Below are 19016 nucleotides of genomic sequence, written 5' to 3'. Positions count from 1 at the left end.
CCACTAATGTCATTAACATCAGCGTGAGCGCAGAAATGTCGGTCAGTTCATGTTTAAAACCTTACTTTTTTGAATACATAATTCTCAATGCAAAGATACGATCTGACATATGAAGTTGGAACTCTTCTTCGTGTTAAAGAAATACACTTATTTCGATTTTGAAGATACCATATTCTTAGAAGCATTACACAGATGCAGTGGGGTAAGTAAACTTTATTTCCAAAGTCACAGCCTGCGAAGGTCACAGCAGCTCACCCCTGGCCGGCTGTAAATCCTGCCTGTTCTGGAACTTTGGACTCACGAGTGGGACATGCACAGTGCTCCATAATCCAGACTTGAGACCAAAGCTTATTACAACACATATCATATTCTAACACTTTATTTGTTGCATGGTTTTGACTTGCTTGTACTCAGCCCTCTCTAAATAACCTGTAATATATCAACCAACATGTTTTGTTCACTAATATTTGCACAAACACAAAATTTCTAGTATCTAGGGGAAGCTTGCACATGTGCTTTTACTAACAGTAACCCGATTCATTAAAATGGCCACCGCAACACGGGAAACCTTTTGCGCCTGCGGCTGTCTCTTCTACGTGGCGTGACGTACTTCTATGCTTGGTGGGAATTCTTTGCTTCTGCGCACTAGTGCCAAAATGGCCGCTTTAAATTTCACATGCTAACTCTATGCTGCTGCTTGTACTAAAACTTGTTCGTTCTGCCTAATCAATAATGCACAAGTTAAAATAAAGTAATGGGGTTAGAGTAGAGATGGGGGTATACAGTGTAATCATGTATTTTTGTATTCTAATGTGTCTCTTTGACTTTGCTGCTAGTTCGTATTTGGGCCTGAATATCCAGAGTGTCCCCATCTTTGTCGGCCCTGCGCAAGCGCATTACGTCTCCAAAAGTGCTGAAGCTTTGGCACTGAACTACAGCCAAGACCCTTCTTACCCACGATGTGCCTGGGATCCTGCTCTGCTGACCTCTAGAAAGGAAGCAAGAAGACTCAAATAAATACAATGCATATAATTTGTATGACAATATTGTTGGGCGGATTAAAATCATGGGAAAATAATATTGTGGGTGGGGATTCAATCAATATGAATCGAATTGAAATGACCTCAGCTTAGTATGGTGTGATGACCTCTCCTCGTCTTTCCAACCAATCACTGAAGGGGAACACATATATTTGCACCATTTAGGGGTGGTACATTGCCCTCGAAATGGTATATCTAAGGTAGGTTTAGATGGAGATTTTTGTCAGACTTGTCCGAATAGCTTACCTGTCACTGACCCAACGGCGGCTATAGGAGATCGAGAACAGAGGTGCTGGCGGAGCACTCTGTCTGAAAATTTGAGGTTATCGATTACCCAATCGGGGTACTAAATTGACTTATCCAGAGAGAGGGGGGGGGGGTGACGCTGGCGTTGCACTTTAGTAGAGGTCACCTGTCCTGAACTGCACCTGTATTGCCCTGTGGGTGCCTGATTTGTCGGGTGCCTGGTCCTGATATTTGCCCCAGCCCGCGACCAGGACTGGTCATCGCATCATTCTAGGTAAATATAATCCGTGTGGGATGTCTTTCTGCTGTTTCCCTGTCTCACCCTTCCCAGGTACCAATCTATTAAGGTGTTACTGTGATTTATTGCAAACTTTACCTTTTAATAATCATATTCTTGCTCATTAAATTCATGACTTCTGTAATTTGGTCAAAGACTCACTTAAAACTTGCATAGATAAACTTTTAAACTCCCCTCACCCCCGCCCCCCTCCCCATCCCCACCCCCCCCCCCTCCTCCAGAGTCTGTGGTTATTTTAGGATGGGATAAATGTTTAAGTAAATACCTGTTTTTATTCTAACTCCCTTTGATCCATAGGACGTATAGCCAAGGTGACAAGGATTGGTAAGTCATGGTTTACAGGTATAGGTCCTGAAAAGACCTCAATTTACTGATAGGTGAAAAAAAGAAATTAGTTAAGCAGGATCACTAGTTCAAAGGTGTTAATGTGTTATGGGCCCAGGTGAGTATGTTAACCCCTTCGCTGCTGGCCCGTTTCCGCCCCTGTGCTGTAAACAAATGAACAAGGGCGGGTCATGACGAACCCCAGCCGTCATCAGCACACGAGCACTGTAGTGCATGACGGCTGGGGTTCGTCATCAGCATGGAAGGGGTTAAAATTGAGCTAGTGATCCCGCGCGCTCTATCAGTTTATATGCTATATATTTTCAAGGCTCGGCTCGTGCACAGGCTCAAAGAGTCAGAGCCAACCCTTGCTTGGCTCTTCCTGTTGATTTGTTAGCTTGCGCACCTTTAATGAATGACTACCAGTGGAATCAGTCAACGACAACTCAGCCGTAGTTCGTTCACTTGTGTTTGGAGTGATGCCAGCCCGGGTGTACAGTGTGTGTGGTCACAGCAGCAGTGGCCGACCATCCAGCCTTTGCCATGTCGATGGGCCTGAGTCTGAGAGACACAGAGAGTGAAGTATGCCTGCCATTCAACGCAACAAAGCCACCAGGATAACAGCCAGGAAGAGATGGCCTTACGGTGGAGCAGTTTTGAGACACCGGACTGTGGCCAGACCAGAACTCAGGCTGCCTGCAATCCGTACAGTGGAAACTGTAGAAGAAAATGGTGGGGAGAGGAAAACTGATATGATTGTGACACTTCAAATACAATTACTCATTTCACAAGCCTAGAATCGTTAATTTCACAGTCTAATGACGGGGAAACATTAAGGGGAGGCTCAGTCTATGCTCACAGTTTCCAAGACAAATCATCAATAGACAAACAAATCGCAAGGAACAACTCTACATAGGAGATAATACCATCACAGTGTATGTATGAAAAGTTTTGTGATGTTTCCCCAACTGTATGGCTCTATGTTTCTATAGTAGGACGCATGCTTGTGTCCCACTTCAGTATCTTTGTCCGCACATTACCTAAAGAATTGTTGACTAATTAAACATTGAACCACTGTCAGGCTGGACAAGTTCAACCAATACAGCACTGATTGGGTCTGTATTCATTGCTTTCTGCTCATTCTCTCTTAGGGACCACTGTTGTGTTAAATAATTGATTCCCAAGGTCCCTAGTTGACTTTAATTGGGTCACCACTGTTGTTTAAAAGAAACCTATTCCTGAAGCTTCACTCCCCTGATGTTGTCTTGTTGCAGGAAAGTCACCTATTAGGAAATGCCTGCAAGGCTATGTCCAGATGGGGATTCATATTGGTGGCGCATTCTGCTTTTGGGTCTGGCTCCGGGGCCTGGGAATACTGCTACAGATATCATTCCCCATGATGATTGACCTTGTCCGCACAGATAGCTTGAGTAGGTTTGTGCCCATTTCTGGGACCTGGGAGGGGGCTATCCTAAATCTTCTTTCAGCCTACGTACCGCTGGGCCTACGTGCCCAGGCTTTTGTGGACCTGGGAAGTCTTCTCCTGGGGCTGCCGGAGAGTCGAGTATTGATTGGTGGAGATTTTAACTCCATTGTCTCCAGCTCCCTTGTTCGCTGGCCCGCAAGGGCTTTGCCCCCCTCCTGAATGCAGATTCACGTTTTTTTTTTTAGCACTGGGCCTTGTAGATGTTTGAAGGAAACTGCAGCCTGTTGAACAACAGTATACATTTAATTCTGGTGCGCATTGCAGTATGTCCCGGATAGATTATGTCCTGTCCTTACCCCACCAAAAAGACAGTGTCAAGGAAATCCAACACTTGGCTAGTGGCATTTCAAACCACTATCCAATTTTGTGTCGACTTGAGGTGGGGGAACCAACTATTGGCCGCAGGGCACCAATTGACCCCTGGTACCTTAAGAATCCTCAGGTTAGTGATAAGATCCTTGGTGACTCGGGAGATTGAGGGGTCAGTTGATTCATCAGCGACATTGTGGGAGGCTTACAAGACAGTAATTTGGGGTGTGGCTCTGTCTCAAATTGCGGAAGGAAAGAAGTGCGGATATGACCCGCTTGGAGGGTGATATTCTTAAGTTGAAGGGGGCACTTAGTGGGCAGGACTCGGAGGAGTTGCGGCACGAATTGCAAATTAAAACCAAGGCATATACAGCTTTAGCTACTGAGGCTGCCTGGGCAAACCGTAGAGCGACACTCAGCAGGATTTATGATGTAGGAGACAAGGCTGTTAAATTACTGGCCTGGTTGGACCGTAAGGAACAGGCCCACCAGGTAGTGGTTGAAACAGAAGCGGATAGTGGCCTCCGCCTCAATGCCCCGCATGATATAGCAGAAGCCTTTGGCCAGTACTACCAGACCCTCTATACATCTCAATCCTTGCACAAGGAGGAGGAAGCATCCTACTTCCTGCACAACATCTCGCTACCGCTGCTTACGGAGGAGGAGTGCCTCGATTTGGATCTTGACCTTATGGAGGCGAAGGTGGAAAAAGCTATACATGACTTACGAGGAGGGAATGCCTCAGGCCCTAACGGCTTGCCTATTGAGTTGTTCAAATTTACGGTGGGTAAGATCGCTCCATATCTTACTAGAATGTTTCTCAAAAGCAGGGAGGCTGGAATACTGCTGGTTGACCAGCGGCGTATGATTGTTTTAGTCATTCACAAGGAGGGCAAGCCACGTAATAAATGCTCCTCCTATAGGCCAATATCCCTACCCAATGGCGAGGCTAAGATCCTGGTGAAGGTTCTCACCTGCTGAGTTTTATTGCCTGTTTGGTCCATCCGAACAAATTGGGATTCATGCCCGCTAGAAAAACCTCCCTCAACCTGCGCAGACTCCAAGGTGTTTTGAGCTGAACCTCCACCATTTGCGAGGATGCAGTAGTGGTTTGCCTCGATGCTGCTGCAGTGTTTGACACCATCGAGTGGGCCCATCTGTTTGCAGTACTCCAAAAATTAGGCCTGGGTCCGGAATACATCCAATGGGTTTTTCTCCTCTATCAGCAGCCACTAGCCCAAATAGTGGTTAACAACAGAAATTTCTCCACTTTTGTACTCGGCAGGGGCACCAGGCAGGGTTGCCCCTTGTCCCCGCTGCTTTTTGCCCTCTCTAAAAGAGCCTCTGGCAATGTGGGTGCGAAGAGACCCTATTGTCAGGGGGCTCAGATGGACCTCTGGTTGGGAGGACCGCATATCGGTTTATGCGGATGACATTTTAATCAATCTTGCATCACCGACAACGTCCCTTCACAGGGTTCTGAACATCTTCAGGGCGTTCAGCAGCATTGCTGGATATAAAATCAATTGGACCAAGTTGGTGTTGTATGTCCATAGTGGTGGGGCACCTCAACTCGCCTGGGGGCTCCAGCTTGAGGAGGCCACTGAGGGTTTTAAGTACCTTGGGATCTGAGTCTCTAGGGACCCTTCTAGGGTCCACAAATGCAATCTCTGTCCGCCCTTGCAGTGTCTCCCATCTGATGTCCAACACTGAAAATCACTCCCTCTCTCTCTCTCTCTCGGGGAGAGCGGCCCCAGGGAAATGGACCCACAACTTCTTCAGGGCTAAGAGGGCTGATGGCCTGGGAAGGGATAATATCTCTCCACTGGTTGTACTTCGGTCCTGGTTGAGGGTGAGTGACTCCACACAGTGCGCTCACCTGGATGGGATGGTGACTACAGCTTTAGTGCAGTCAGACCAAATTAGATACTACACTGCAAACATAAGTGGCATTAAAATGTGTGACAATGCATTTCAGTGCGGTGATGCGGAACACCACACTGAAATGCGTTAGAGTCACGCCTGATGTGTGATACTCGGCAGACCTGTTGTCAATCATAAGTGCACTAGGCTAAAGCCTAACTTTACAACACCGGTTGAGAAATAGGGGTGGGATGTCAGCTTTGCTCATATTACCGCACTAAATCCTGTACCCCCCAACAAACACACCCAAAGCAGCAAATGTGGATTGGACAGGTCTATTTTAGGAGCCCGCTGGCCTCCCAGTCCAGTGCAGGCAGGGCAGCTCACCTGGCTCAGACCAGGGAGACGGGCGACAGCAGGGAAGCCAGGGCGACATGCCCATCTGCCCTGCGAGGTTCTCCTCACAGAGGGCCCTACAGTGCTGGCAAGATACTCCTGTTAAGCCCCTTATGGCTTCCGCACTGATCAAGGGGGCTTGACTAGGGTGACCAGGCGTCCTGGATTTTATTAGTCGGTCCCGGGTTTTCACCAGCTGTCCGGGCAGATTTCGAGAAATTTAGCTCATGTCCCCGTTTTTGGAGAGGGTCGACTAAAACGGGGTGGGGGGGGGGGGATTATGTTTTACAAAGCGGGGGTAGTTAGCAGTTGTTCCAAGAAAGCAATTTAATTAACAGGCAAGCTACTGGGTATAAAAATTGCATCTTATGTATGTCCTTACTGTGTGTTTTGTCATTTTCTACTGAGGAGCGCTGTCATTCTGTGCGCTCGCTTGATGTAAAATTATAGTCCTATTTTTGTGAAATGTCCTCTTTTTTGCTTTAAAATTCTGGTCACCCTAGGCTTGACGTGGCCTACGGATGCCACAGGAAACAGGTGCAAGGAGGGTGGTGGGGTGGGGGTCCGGGCCGCTGAGCATGGCAGTGTGCCGCTGAACATGGCAGTGTGCCGCTGAACATGGCAGTGGCAGTGTGCCGCTGAACATGGCAGTGGCAGTGTGCCGCTGAACATGGCAGTGTGCCGCTGAACATGGCAGTGTGCCGCTGAGCATGGCAGTGTGCCGCTGAGCATGGCAGCGTGCCGCTGAACATGGCAGTGGCAGTGTGCCGCTGAACAAGGCAGTGTGCCGCTGAGCATGGCAGTGTGCCGCTGAGCATGGCAGTGTGCCGCTGAGCATGGCAGTGTGCCGCTGAGCATGGCAGCGTGCCGCTGAGCATGGCAGCGTGCCGCTGAACATGGCAGTGGCAGTGTGCCGCTGAACATGGCAGTGTGCCGCTGAACAAGGCAGTGTGCCGCTGAGCATGGCAGTGTGCCGCTGAGCATGGCAGTGTGCCGCTGAGCATGGCAGTGTGCCGCTGAGCATGGCAGTGTGCCGCTGAGCATGGCAGCGTGCCGCTGAGCATGGCAGTGTGCTCCTGCCCACCAGCAGTCAGGGGAAGAACATTATTTTTTTTGCTTGCAAGAGGGTCTGTGGCTCCCACCGATTTCACCTGGTCTCGTGTACCTGCCCCCCCGCGAGTGGGTCTCCTTTGCACACGTTCTTATTAGGAGCATCACTTATCACGTGTGAACCCAAATAGCACTTGGAACGTGGCGGCCAGGGCAGAATTCCTAAAAAATAAAAAAGAAGTGGGGGGGGGAAGCTGACGTAACGACAGGAAGTGATGTCACAAAAGGTGGCTTGCATCATCAGACTCATTGCCTTCCCTCGCTCACCCCTTAGATGCGATTGCATCAGAGAAGCCAGCGCGTGAGCAGCATTCTGAATGAGCTCCAATCTCGCCCCAGAGAGGCCAAAGAGAGAACCTTGGTCCAATCGCTAGTTCTCTCTAGACTTGACTATTGTAATTCTCTTCTGACTGGCCTTCCCAAATCTCACCTCTCCCCCCTCAAATCCGTCCTCCATTCAGCAGCTCGCTTCTTTTCAGGGTACAAATGAAGTGACCACATCACTCCTATCCTGTCTTCTCTCCGATGGCTTCCCATCGAGGCTAGAGCTATCTACAAACAGCGTGCATCACCCACAAAGCTTTGCACTCTTCCTCCCCTCTCTATCTGGCGAATAAACTCAAACTGTCTGGAGCCTCAAGACCTTCTCGGAATGCGGAAAAGTTCCTTCTTGAAACCCCCTCCTTCCTTCAAAAGAGAAAAACTGTTGGCACAATCGTTCTCAGGTAATGTGGTGAGAACCTGGAACTCGCTTCCTCCTTCGCTCCGTGCCATCACCTCCATCCAGATCTTCAAAGCGGACCTCAAATCTCTTTTATTCCAAAGACACTTTCAGAACTAATTCCCTCCTTCTCAGACCCTGCCTGGAAGTTCTTTAGTCATTGTAAATTTGTCACATATGTTTATATTTTTGCTTAAGGTTATAAAGGGGTTCGCGGGGAGCACTCCTGGTATCCTTATTTTTATCCTGCTATTCTACTGGTGCTGTGACTGATAAGGGATGTCAATCCTTTGGATGCATAAGAGTTTAGGCCAACAAAAGTGTCAGCCCAGTCACGCACTGTTTATTTAGTGATATTCCACACCTTTTACTTTTTTGCAGCGTAATCAATACTTCATGCTTTTCATTCATTTATTTCTATGGTAATTTCTCGTATGATTCATGTTTTATATCACATGTTTTTCAACAATCACTTTACATTGTAATCGCGCAATTTATTCACCTTGATGGTCACATTTCCTATGAGTAAATGACAACCACATTTTCAGTACATAACAAATCTTGATCACATGCCCGATGCGTTTCGGCACCATCAGTGCCTTCCTCAGGGGCTTTCACTATAACGAAAGAAATGAAAACCATAGTGTTGATCTTGTATGCTCACGGATGCTCATGTTGTTAGAATAACTGGTCAAATTAGGTTATACCTTGTAAATATAGTAGCTCAGCGTGTTAAATCTGTAATAAATGCATATCAAAATCAGTTTTATATGTTCCTACTTATAGGCCAGAGGGTGGATGTAAACATTAATATTGTTGTAATCTTACCGATAAGTTTCTGAGGTTTATTGGCGTATGTTCTGAAATGAAAAACACATATAGATAATAATGTACCGTAGTGCCATATATTGGGTTATCTGAACCATACTAGTTGATCGTCCTGTGTGAGACTACGAATCATACCTGTAGTTGAAACTCTTTGCTTTAGACCTAATTGGCAACAAGAGATACATGGAATCAATTGTGGGTTCTTACTTGTCACGGGTTTAGCTGGAATCATATTAGTGACCGTATTCGCATATCTGTGGTTATATTGTCCGATATATCTACAAAAATACAAAGAATACCTATTGGAATCGGAAATGCCGCTGTGTTTATGATAAATAAAAAACGCGGTAAATAATGTTGTATTCGCAACTCATTTTGAGGAGTTTTCACAACTATATCAAAAAACGGACCAATCCTATTTCCAAACCGAACACAATTGTCATCACTTACCTAAAATGCGACGTTCTCGCGTATTAACTGGGGGTCTTCTGTGCTCGTGTGCTCGAAGAAGCTGTATTCCTCGAGTTGATCATAATAAATCGGCGTCTCCCTGTGCAGCCTCAAATGACGGACAATATAACCAAAGGTATGCGAATACGGTCACTAATATGATTCCATATAAACCTGTGACAAGTAAGAACCCACAATTGATTCAATTTATCTTGTGTTGCCATTTAGGTCTAAAGCAAAGAGTTTCAACTACAGGTATGATTTGTAGTCTCACACAGGCCGATCAACTAGTATGGTTCAGATAACCCAATACATGGCACTGTGGTACATTATTATCTATAGGTGTTTTTCATTATTTATTTATTTGTTTGTTTATGAAATTTCTAAAGCGCACAAATACCTTCCTGTATCTCGGCGCTAACATTACAGCATTACAGCACATACGCCAATAAACCTCAGAAACGTATCGGTAAGATTACAACAAAATTAATGTTTACACCCACCCTTTGGCCTATAAGTAGGAACATATAAAACTGATTTTGATATGCATTTATTACAGATTTAACACACTGAGCTACTATATTTACAAGGTATGACCTAATTTGACCAGTTATTCTAACAACATGAGCATACAAGATAAACACTATGGTTTTCATTTCTTTCTTTATAGTGAAATCCCCTGAGGAAGGCACTGATGGTGCCGAAACGCATCGGGCATGTGATCAAGATTTGTTATGTACTGAAAATGTGGTTGTCATTTACTCATAGGAAATGTGACCATCAAGTTGTATAAATTGTGTGATTACAATGTAAAGTGATTGTTGAAAAACATGTGATATAAAACATGAATCATTTGAGAAATTAACATAGAAATAATGAATGAAAAGCATCTGATGAAGTATTGATTACGCTGCAAAAAAGTAAACGGTGTGGAATATCACTAAATGAACAGTGCGTGACTGGGCTGACACTTTTGTTGGCCTAAACTCTTATGCATCCAAAGGATTGACATCCCTTATCAGTCACAGCACCAGTAGAATAGCAGGATAAAAATAAGGATACCAGGAGTGCTCCCCGCGAACCCCTTAATAACCTTTTCACTCTTTGTCAAAACAGTGGGGCAGCACCCAACCAGGAAAATGCAATTCGATCAAATCACAGGTATAACGGACAATAGAGCTACAACACTGGCATATACATATGATCAAGCAGATGAGATATATTCACTAATTCAGGAAGTACGAACCAAAGACGCCCATGGAAGCTCAATCAGCCAACAACTCAAACAACTGGAGTATCTAACCTGACGTCAATTAAAGCAAAGAATGCATGCATCTACACTAGTGCAATACCATAAAGCAAAAAGAATACCGAGAGGCTTAAGACTATCCATAAAACCAATGCTATTTCGCTTCAATTTAAATGCCAAGTTTATGGACAATTGGTACAGCATTTTGAATAAGTGTTCGTTGGACCTTACACTACTTATAGTGGAGGAACTGTCAAAAACAATCCGGGAGTTGGAGGAAGAGATCCTCATCTTGAAAAGCGAATTGGAAAACAGGATGGAAATAAACACATGGCAAATAAGTTTGGAAGCAATCAACCAGAAATTGAATAAGTACAGCAAAAAACTCCAAGAAGGCAAACTCCGCAAATACAAGCAGGATACAATAGATTACAAACTTAATGAAGTTTACACGTGGGCGGACATTTCCACAAGGAGAAGATTTGACCCCAAGAAAACAACAGCAGCACCACACTCCTCGGAAGAAAGTCTGGTAACAGATAAGGAGATTACGTTAAGTAGGGGACCGGTAAACTTGACCGCACAAATAACAACAGCAAGCACAGAACCAACAGGAGGAGAAGCATCTACTAGCAGTGTGGCTTTTTTATCCAAGGTTCAGAACAAAAGGCTACAACCAACGGAGTTACCAGGAACAATAGGCGAAGCCGCCCGACAAGGAGAGGAAGCGGCAGGAAAGTCACTCCGGAGCGGGAGGACAGTGGTTTGATAATTAACATATCAACAATTGATTTGACCAAATATCAACTTAATGTGTTAAACAAAGGGTTAACATTTGTACCAACTACCATGGCAAATGAAATAGAGACAGAGGCTGCACTTTATCGCTTCATGAGAACTTTGCGTTTACGACATTTCTTTACAAATGTAGTGGAAACTACACCACAGTCTACACAAGAAACAGGAGGATCATTGAAACCCAAAAGCACATATCAACCCCCGGTTTCGCATAAGATGTTGGACACTTTCGAAATTATGGTCAAAAGGGATATAGAGGCATTGGATTTCAAGAAAGTAAAACAGAATTTGACAAACTCAGAAAGAAACACATTGCAGAATCTATCCAACAACTCAGAGTTGACAATTCATTCAGCAGATAAAGGAGGAGCAATTGTTATGGACACTAGCTATTACAACATGAAGGTTAATCAGCATGTTGAGGACAGTAATACATCTCGCTTTGGAACTAGAACCAACCTCACAAATACAAACTATTCTCAACCAACTACTAAAGGAAGCTATGCATCAAGGATGGATAAATGGAAACACCCAAGCATATCTTTCCACGACTCACCCAAGATGCCCAAGACTGTATACGATCCCAAAGTTCCATAAAGACCCCAAGGACCCTCCATTCATACCAATCGTCTCGGGGTGCGGGTCAGTTTTTGATCCCCTCGGACGATATTTGGATTATTTTCTGCAACAATTCGTTCAAGGATGGCAATCCAATATCCGGGATACAACAGATTTTTTTAATAAACTGACTGATTCAACTAAAGACTTTCAAGACAATTGGATTTTATGTACCATTAACGTGGTAGCGCTATACACGTCCATCCTCCACATGGCTGAAAAAGAGGCTGTCGAATGGGCACTTTTACAAATGGATGAACTACAGGTTGAAAAAGTCTTCCAACTACAGCTTTTAAAATTTTGCCTACAGAACAGTTATTTTGAGTGGAACAAGAGGCATCATGGCCAACTGACAGGCACTTCTATGGGCTTTTCAGGGGCGCCAGCATACGCAAACATCTTTATGGCTCAATTCGAGGCAGACAATTTGATGAACACTGAGCACTGGAAGAATATCAAGATGTATTGTCGATTCATCGATGATATATTCTTGATATGGCAAGCTAGGACAGGAGAATTAGAACAATTGATCAGAGATCTAAACACAGTAAACCCAAGAATACAGTTGACTTACAAAATAAATCATCAAAAGATGGACTTCCTGGATGTGAGAATAACAAAAACCTCAACTGGGTTTCAGACCCAACTGTACACCAAACCCACAGAACGGAATAACGCCTTGCTTTACTCGAGCTTCCACCCAAGAAGCCTACTCAATAACTTACCATACTCGCAATTGATACGAATAAAAAGGATATTTTCAGATACAGTGATAGGTCAGACTACAATGGAGGAACATCTTGTCAAATACAAGGAAAAGGGATACCCAATGGAAGTGTTGAATCAGAGCAAGGATAGAGCTTTGAATTTAAGCAGACAGGAGTTACTACAAACAAAAATCAGAACAACTGGCAAAAAAATGGTATTTGTGTCTAAATACACAACACAATCTACAGCCATTAAAAAATCATTATCCGGGGATGGGAACTATTATCCAATGAAACAGATTTCAAGGGTTTATTCAAAGAGACACCATTACACGCGTACACTAGAGGCAGGAATCTAAAAGAACTACTGAAACGTCAAGATACCGGCAGGAAAGAGATCAATAATAAAGGAACAACACGGTGTCAAAATTGTATACATTGTAATATTGTGATCGGAAACATACTTACCCATCCCACAACTGGCAAACCAGTCAAACTAAGACACACAAGTGACAGTAACTCACAGAATGTGATTTATGGGATTAAATGTCCGTGCGGGAAAATGTATGTGGGCAAAACGGAACGTAAAATTAAAATCAGAATTACAGAACACAAAAGCAAAATCAGAAATCAAACGTTACCATCCCCACTGGCTACACACTGGAAGGAACAGAATCATTCCATTTCACAATTACGGTTCATGATTATTGAAAAAAGGTGGATCTAATACAGGGCATAGATATAAGACAGGAACTTCTGCAGCGAGAGTTGTATTGGATCAAAACCCTGAATACAATGAGGCCGGTAGGGCTCAATGACAGATATGATTTAGCCTGCTATCTATAAACAGACATAAGAATGTAGACTAAGTCAACCCAATATTAAATACTCTGTAACCAAGTCAGTCTACACATAGGGTTTATTTTATAACATATGGACCATACGAGACTTACAAATGAGTATAATAACGTAAATGTTAATATGAATGGTATCATGGAGCATTTTAGATATGATTATAGGTATGAATGTTACATTACATATGAATTATAGGAGATTTACAAACAGTTAAAATAATACATATGTTAATATGAATGTTATCATGTAACAACTGAGATAATTATAGGCATAAATGTCACGATATTGGAACTTCATATATGCACATAAGACTAGCAACACACCAGTAATTTATAGGACAGGCATGTCCAGTGGACAGCTCTGGATATTACATCAAAACCTGGACTATCAATAAACACAAACTCGGTTCATTTTAAACTTGAGATGTTTTGTACGAATCAGATTACCAACAATATCCTTAGAGAAGAGCGTCGACTTATATTACCGTAAACCGGAACACTTTGGTTTACGTGGACAAACTAGTTTTTGAGGAATACTATGAAAATATCATATTATAAACACCATCTTAAGATGGCGACGATACAAACATAGTTAGGTTCCATCGCCGACGGGTAGTCCGTTATTTGAGGCTACACAGGGAGACGCCGATTTATTATGATAAACTCGGGGCATACAGCTTCTTCGAGCACACAAGACCCCCAGTTAATACGCGAGAACGCCGCATTTTAGGTAAGCGATGACCATTCTGTTCGGTTTGGAAATAGGAACGGTCCGTTTTTTGATATAGTAGTGAAAACTCCTCAAAACGAGTTTCGAATACAACATTATTTACCGCGTTTTTTATTTATCATAAACACAGCGGCATTTCCGATTCCAATAGGTATTCTTTGTATTTTTGCAGATATATCGGACAATATAACCACAGGTATGCGAATACGGTCACTAATATGATTCCAGCTAAACCCGTGACAAGTAAGAACCCACAATTGATTCCATTTATCTCTTGTTGCCATTTAGGTCTAAAGCAAAGAGTTTCAACTACAGGTATGATTTGTAGTCTCACACAGGACGATCAACTAGTATGGTTCAGATAACCCAATATATGGCACTATGGTACATTATTATCTATAGGTGTTTTTCATTACAGCACATACGCCAATAAACCTCAGAAACGTATCGGTAAGATTACAACAATATTAATGTTTACATCCACCCTCTGGCCTATAAGTAGGAACATATAAAACGGATTTTGATATGCATCTATTACAGATTTAACACGCTGAGCTACTATATTTACAAGGTATGACCTAATTTGACCAGTTATTCTAACAACATGAGCATCCGTGAGCATACAAGATCAACACTATGGTTTTCATTTCTTTCGTTATAGTGAAAGCCCCTGAGGAAGGCACTGATGGTGCCGAAACGCATCGGGCATGTGATCAAGATTTGTTATGGACTGAAAATGTGGTTGTCATTTACTCATAGGAAATGTGACCATCAAGTTGAATAAATTGCGTGATTACAATGTAAAGTGATTGTTGAAAAACATATGATATAAAACATGAATCATTTGAGAAATTAACATAGAAATAAATGAATGAAAAGCATCTGAGAAGTATTGATTACGCTGCAAAAAAGTAAAAGGTGTGGAATATCACTAAATGAAGAGTGCGTGACTGGGCTGACACTTTTGTTGGCCTAAACGCTTATATTTTTGCTTATACATCCTGTGCTTGGAATTGTGTTGCTTTTGCCTGCGTTTGTTTGATTCTATGGCTTGCTATTGTTCGCCAGGAAGTTCTTTAGTCATTGTAAAATTTGTCATATTTATTCTTACTTTTGCTTGTACAGTTTGTTCATGCTATTTTTGTTTGCTCTATTCCTGCAACAGTTCTCTCATGTAACGTAACTGGTTCTTTTGTACAGTGCTCCGACACCTTCGGGTAAAGTCCGCGCTTTATAAAAATGCATTAAACAAATAAATAAATGTTTGGCTCCATTTGCTCCAGTTACCGAGCTCCCGGTAAAATAAGGAGGGGGGGGGGGGGGACGCCGTCCACCCGCGTGGTGCCCCGACTCGAGCCCTGCGGTCAGACATGGACTTACAACACTGGGTTTTATTTCTCTTTAAACCTTTCTCTCCGTAAAACACTTACCGCGCGCGCAACAAAACTGCAGTGAAAACAGACAGCAAAAGACATCAAAATAAAAAGCATCGGTGTCTCTTTCACCTGCGTTCAGGAGCGGGGAATTTACGAACTCCTTTGCCCCCCGAGCTTCACCTGCAGACACAGGGGGGGGGGGGGGGAGGGGGGGAGAACAGAAGAGACCAGAGCCTTCAGGAAAACTCTTTTGGGCAGATTTACAAGCCTCTGCGCCACTTTTGCGTTATTTTTAACATGTAAAAAGTGGCGCGAGCGGCTTGTAAATCTGCCCCATGATTGCGAGGGGGAAAGAAAAATACAGCCACACTCCAAGTTGTTTTAAATTCACCCGTTCAAACTCGGGCTCACGGGGTGACGCAGCCTCAGCGCCTAAAACGAAGACTTATTTTGGGAGAGAGCAATGAGCCTGAAAACCCAGACATCGACACTAGAATACCCGCAACGAGCCCCGGAAGGGGTCCGTGGAGACACCCCCCTCCTCCCCTCCCTGTCCGTACAAGCGCCACACCCAGGGCGCCCCACAGACCAGGCAAGAAAAGAAACCACAAGCCACGGCCAGCCCGAGAGGCGCGGCTAGAACACGGAAAAAGAAAGCAAAGCGGCCGCTTCTCTCATTCTTAGCGCTATGAAGCACTCATCGGACGCTAGAGACGCCCAACGCTTGGAAATATCCCGCTGCTACAAACAGATGTTACAGATGTGCCCAGTCTTCACAGTAATAGCTGCTCGGGGGCCCCAGGGGCGGGGGGGGGGGGAGGGGGGCGAGGGCGGAGACGACAAGTGCTGCATCGCCCGAGTTTGCTCAAATACAAAACGGAATACTAAGTAGTTTGAGAACCCCCCCCCCAACAAGGAATGTTTTAATGATCCAAAAAACAAAACCGATTAATTAAACAATTAACCATAGGCCCACGCCGACACGTATAAGCTGCCCCTCAGCCAGGGACAAGTGCACACCTGAACTATCACAGCTCAATGCGCCCCCAAAGCGCCCCCACTCACCTGCGGCCCCCACACACCTCTCAGCTCGCACTGGACTCAGATCCACTCACCTGCTCGACAGGCTCTTAAAAGCTCACACGCTGGGATTGGTGGAAGAGCGTCACGTGACCCCAGACCTGCTTACCCAGTTCCCCTGTGGGTTCAGGGTGGGGTCACGGCGACTGCCCTTCATGTGCCCTCCTTATGCAGGAATGTGTCTCTGATGGCTCAGGGTGGAGACAGACACCACAGTCAGGGGAGTCACTGAGCACAGGGATGGAGACAGACACCACAGTCAGGGGAGTCACTGAGCACAGGGATGAGACAGACACCACAGTCAGGGGAGTCACTGAGCACAGGGTTGGAGACAGACACCACAGTCAGGGGAGTCACTGAGCACAGGGTGGAGACAGACACCACAATCAGGGGAGTAACTGAGCACAGGGTGGAGACAGACACCACAGTCAGGGGAGTCACTGAGCACAGGGATGAGACAGACACCACAGTCAGGGGAGTCACTGAACACAGGGATGAGACAGACACCACAGTCAGGGGAGTCACTGAGCACAGGGATGAGACAGACACCACAGTCAGGGGAGTCACTGAGCACAGGGTGGAGACAGACACCACAGTCAGGGGAGTCACTGAGCACAGGGATGAGACAGACACCACAGTCAGGGGAGTCACTGAGCACAGGGATGAGACAGACACCACAGTCAGGGGAGTCACTGAGCACAGGGATGAGACAGACACCACAGTCAGGGATGAGACAGACACCACAGTCAGGTGAGCCCCTGAGCACAGGGTGGAGACAGACACCACAGTCAGGGTAGTCTCTGAGCACAGGGTGGAGACAGACACCACAGTCAGGAGAGTCACTGAGCACAGGGTGGAGACAGACACCACAGTCAGGGGAGTCACTGAGCACAGGGATGAGACAGACACTACAGTCAGGGGAGTCACTGAGCACAGGGCTGAAGACAGACACCGCAGTCAGGGGAGTCACTGAGAGGGTGGAGACAGACACCACAGTCAGGGGAGTCACTGAGCACAGGGCGGAGACAGACACCACAGTCAGGTGAGTCACTGAGCACAGGGTGGAGACAGACACCACAGTCAGGGGAGTCACTGAGCACAGGGATGGAGACAGACACCACAGTCAGGGGAGTCACTGAGCACAGGGATGAGACAGACACCACAGTCAGGGGAGTCACTGAGCACAGGGATGGAGACAGACACCACAGTCAGGGGAGTCACTGAGCACAGGATGAGACAGACACCACAGTCAGGGGAGTCACTGAGCACAGGGATGAGACAGACACCACAGTCAGGGGAGTCACTGAGCACAGGGATGAGACAGACACCACAGTCAGGGGAGTCACTGAGCACAGGGATGGAGACAGACACCACAGTCAGGGGAGTCACTGAGCACAGGGATGAGACAGACACCACAGTCAGGGGAGTCACTGAGCACAGGGATGAGACAGACACCACAGTCAGGGGAGTCACCGAGCACAGGGTGGAGACAGACACCACAGTCAGGGGAGTCACTGAGCACAGGGATGAGACAGACACCACAGTCAGGGGAGTCACTGAGCACAGGGATGAGACAGACACCACAGTCAGGGGAGTCACTGAGCACAGGGCTGAAGACAGACACCGCAGTCAGGGGAGTCACTGAGAGGGTGGAGACAGACACCACAGTCAGGGGAGTCACTGAGCACAGGGCGGAGACAGACACCATAGTCAGGGGAGTCACTGAGCACAGGGCGGAGACAGACACCACAGTCAGGGGAGTCACTGAGCACAGGGATGAGACAGACACCACAGTCAGGGGAGTCACTGAGCACAGGGATGAGACAGACACCACAGTCAGGGGAGTCACTGAGCACAGGGCTGAAGACAGACACCGCAGTCAGGGGAGTCACTGAGAGGGTGGAGACAGACACCACAGTCAGGGGAGTCACTGAGCACAGGGCGGAGACAGACACCATAGTCAGGGGAGTCACTAAGCACAGGGCGGAGACAGACACCACAGTCAGGCGAGTCACTGAGCACAGGGATGAGACAGACACCACAGTCAGGGGAGTCACTGAGCACAGGGATGAGACAGACACCACAGTCAGGGGGAGTCACTGAGCACAGGGATGAGACAGACACCACAGTCAGGGGAGTCACTGAGCACAGGGCTGAAGACAGACACCGCAGTCAGGGGAGTCACTGAGAGGGTGGAGACAGACACCACAGTCAGGGGAGTCACTGAGCACAGGGCGGAGACAGACACCATAGTCAGGGGAGTCACTGAGCACAGGGCGGAGACAGACACCACAGTCAGGTGAGTCACAGAGCACAGGGATGAGACAGACACCACAGTCAGGGGAGTCACTGAGCACAGGGTGGAGACAGACACCACAGTCAGGGGAGTCACTGAGCACAGGGATGAGACAGACACCACAGTCAGGGGAGTCACTGAGAGGGTGGAGACAGACACCACAGTCAGGGGAGTCACTGAGCACAGGGATGAGACAGACACCACAGTCAGGGGAGTCACTGAGCACAGGGTGGAGAC

General features: G+C 46.1%; 1 protein-coding gene across 1 annotated transcript in view; it reads right to left on the bottom strand.

Moving 5' to 3' along the window:
• The window catches only part of LOC147700359 (uncharacterized), a 50239-nt gene extending 33712 nt beyond the window's left edge, over window positions 1-16527 (bottom strand). Inside the window, exons 1-2 of the mRNA XM_086935729.1 lie at window positions 16469-16527; window positions 955-988 (exon numbers count right to left, since the gene is read on the bottom strand). The gene's annotated coding sequence lies outside the window, so the exon portion shown is untranslated. The remainder of the gene's footprint in view (window positions 1-954; window positions 989-16468) is intronic.
• Window positions 16528-19016: the final 2489 nt, after the last annotated feature.

Source organism: Lissotriton vulgaris, chromosome 8, assembly GCF_964263255.1.
Source record: "Lissotriton vulgaris chromosome 8, aLisVul1.2, whole genome shotgun sequence".
In the NCBI taxonomy this organism is placed as follows: Eukaryota; Metazoa; Chordata; class Amphibia; order Caudata; family Salamandridae; genus Lissotriton; species Lissotriton vulgaris.
The sequence above is the reverse complement of the archived record's forward strand: the minus strand, read 5'-3'. Positions and strand labels throughout refer to the sequence as shown.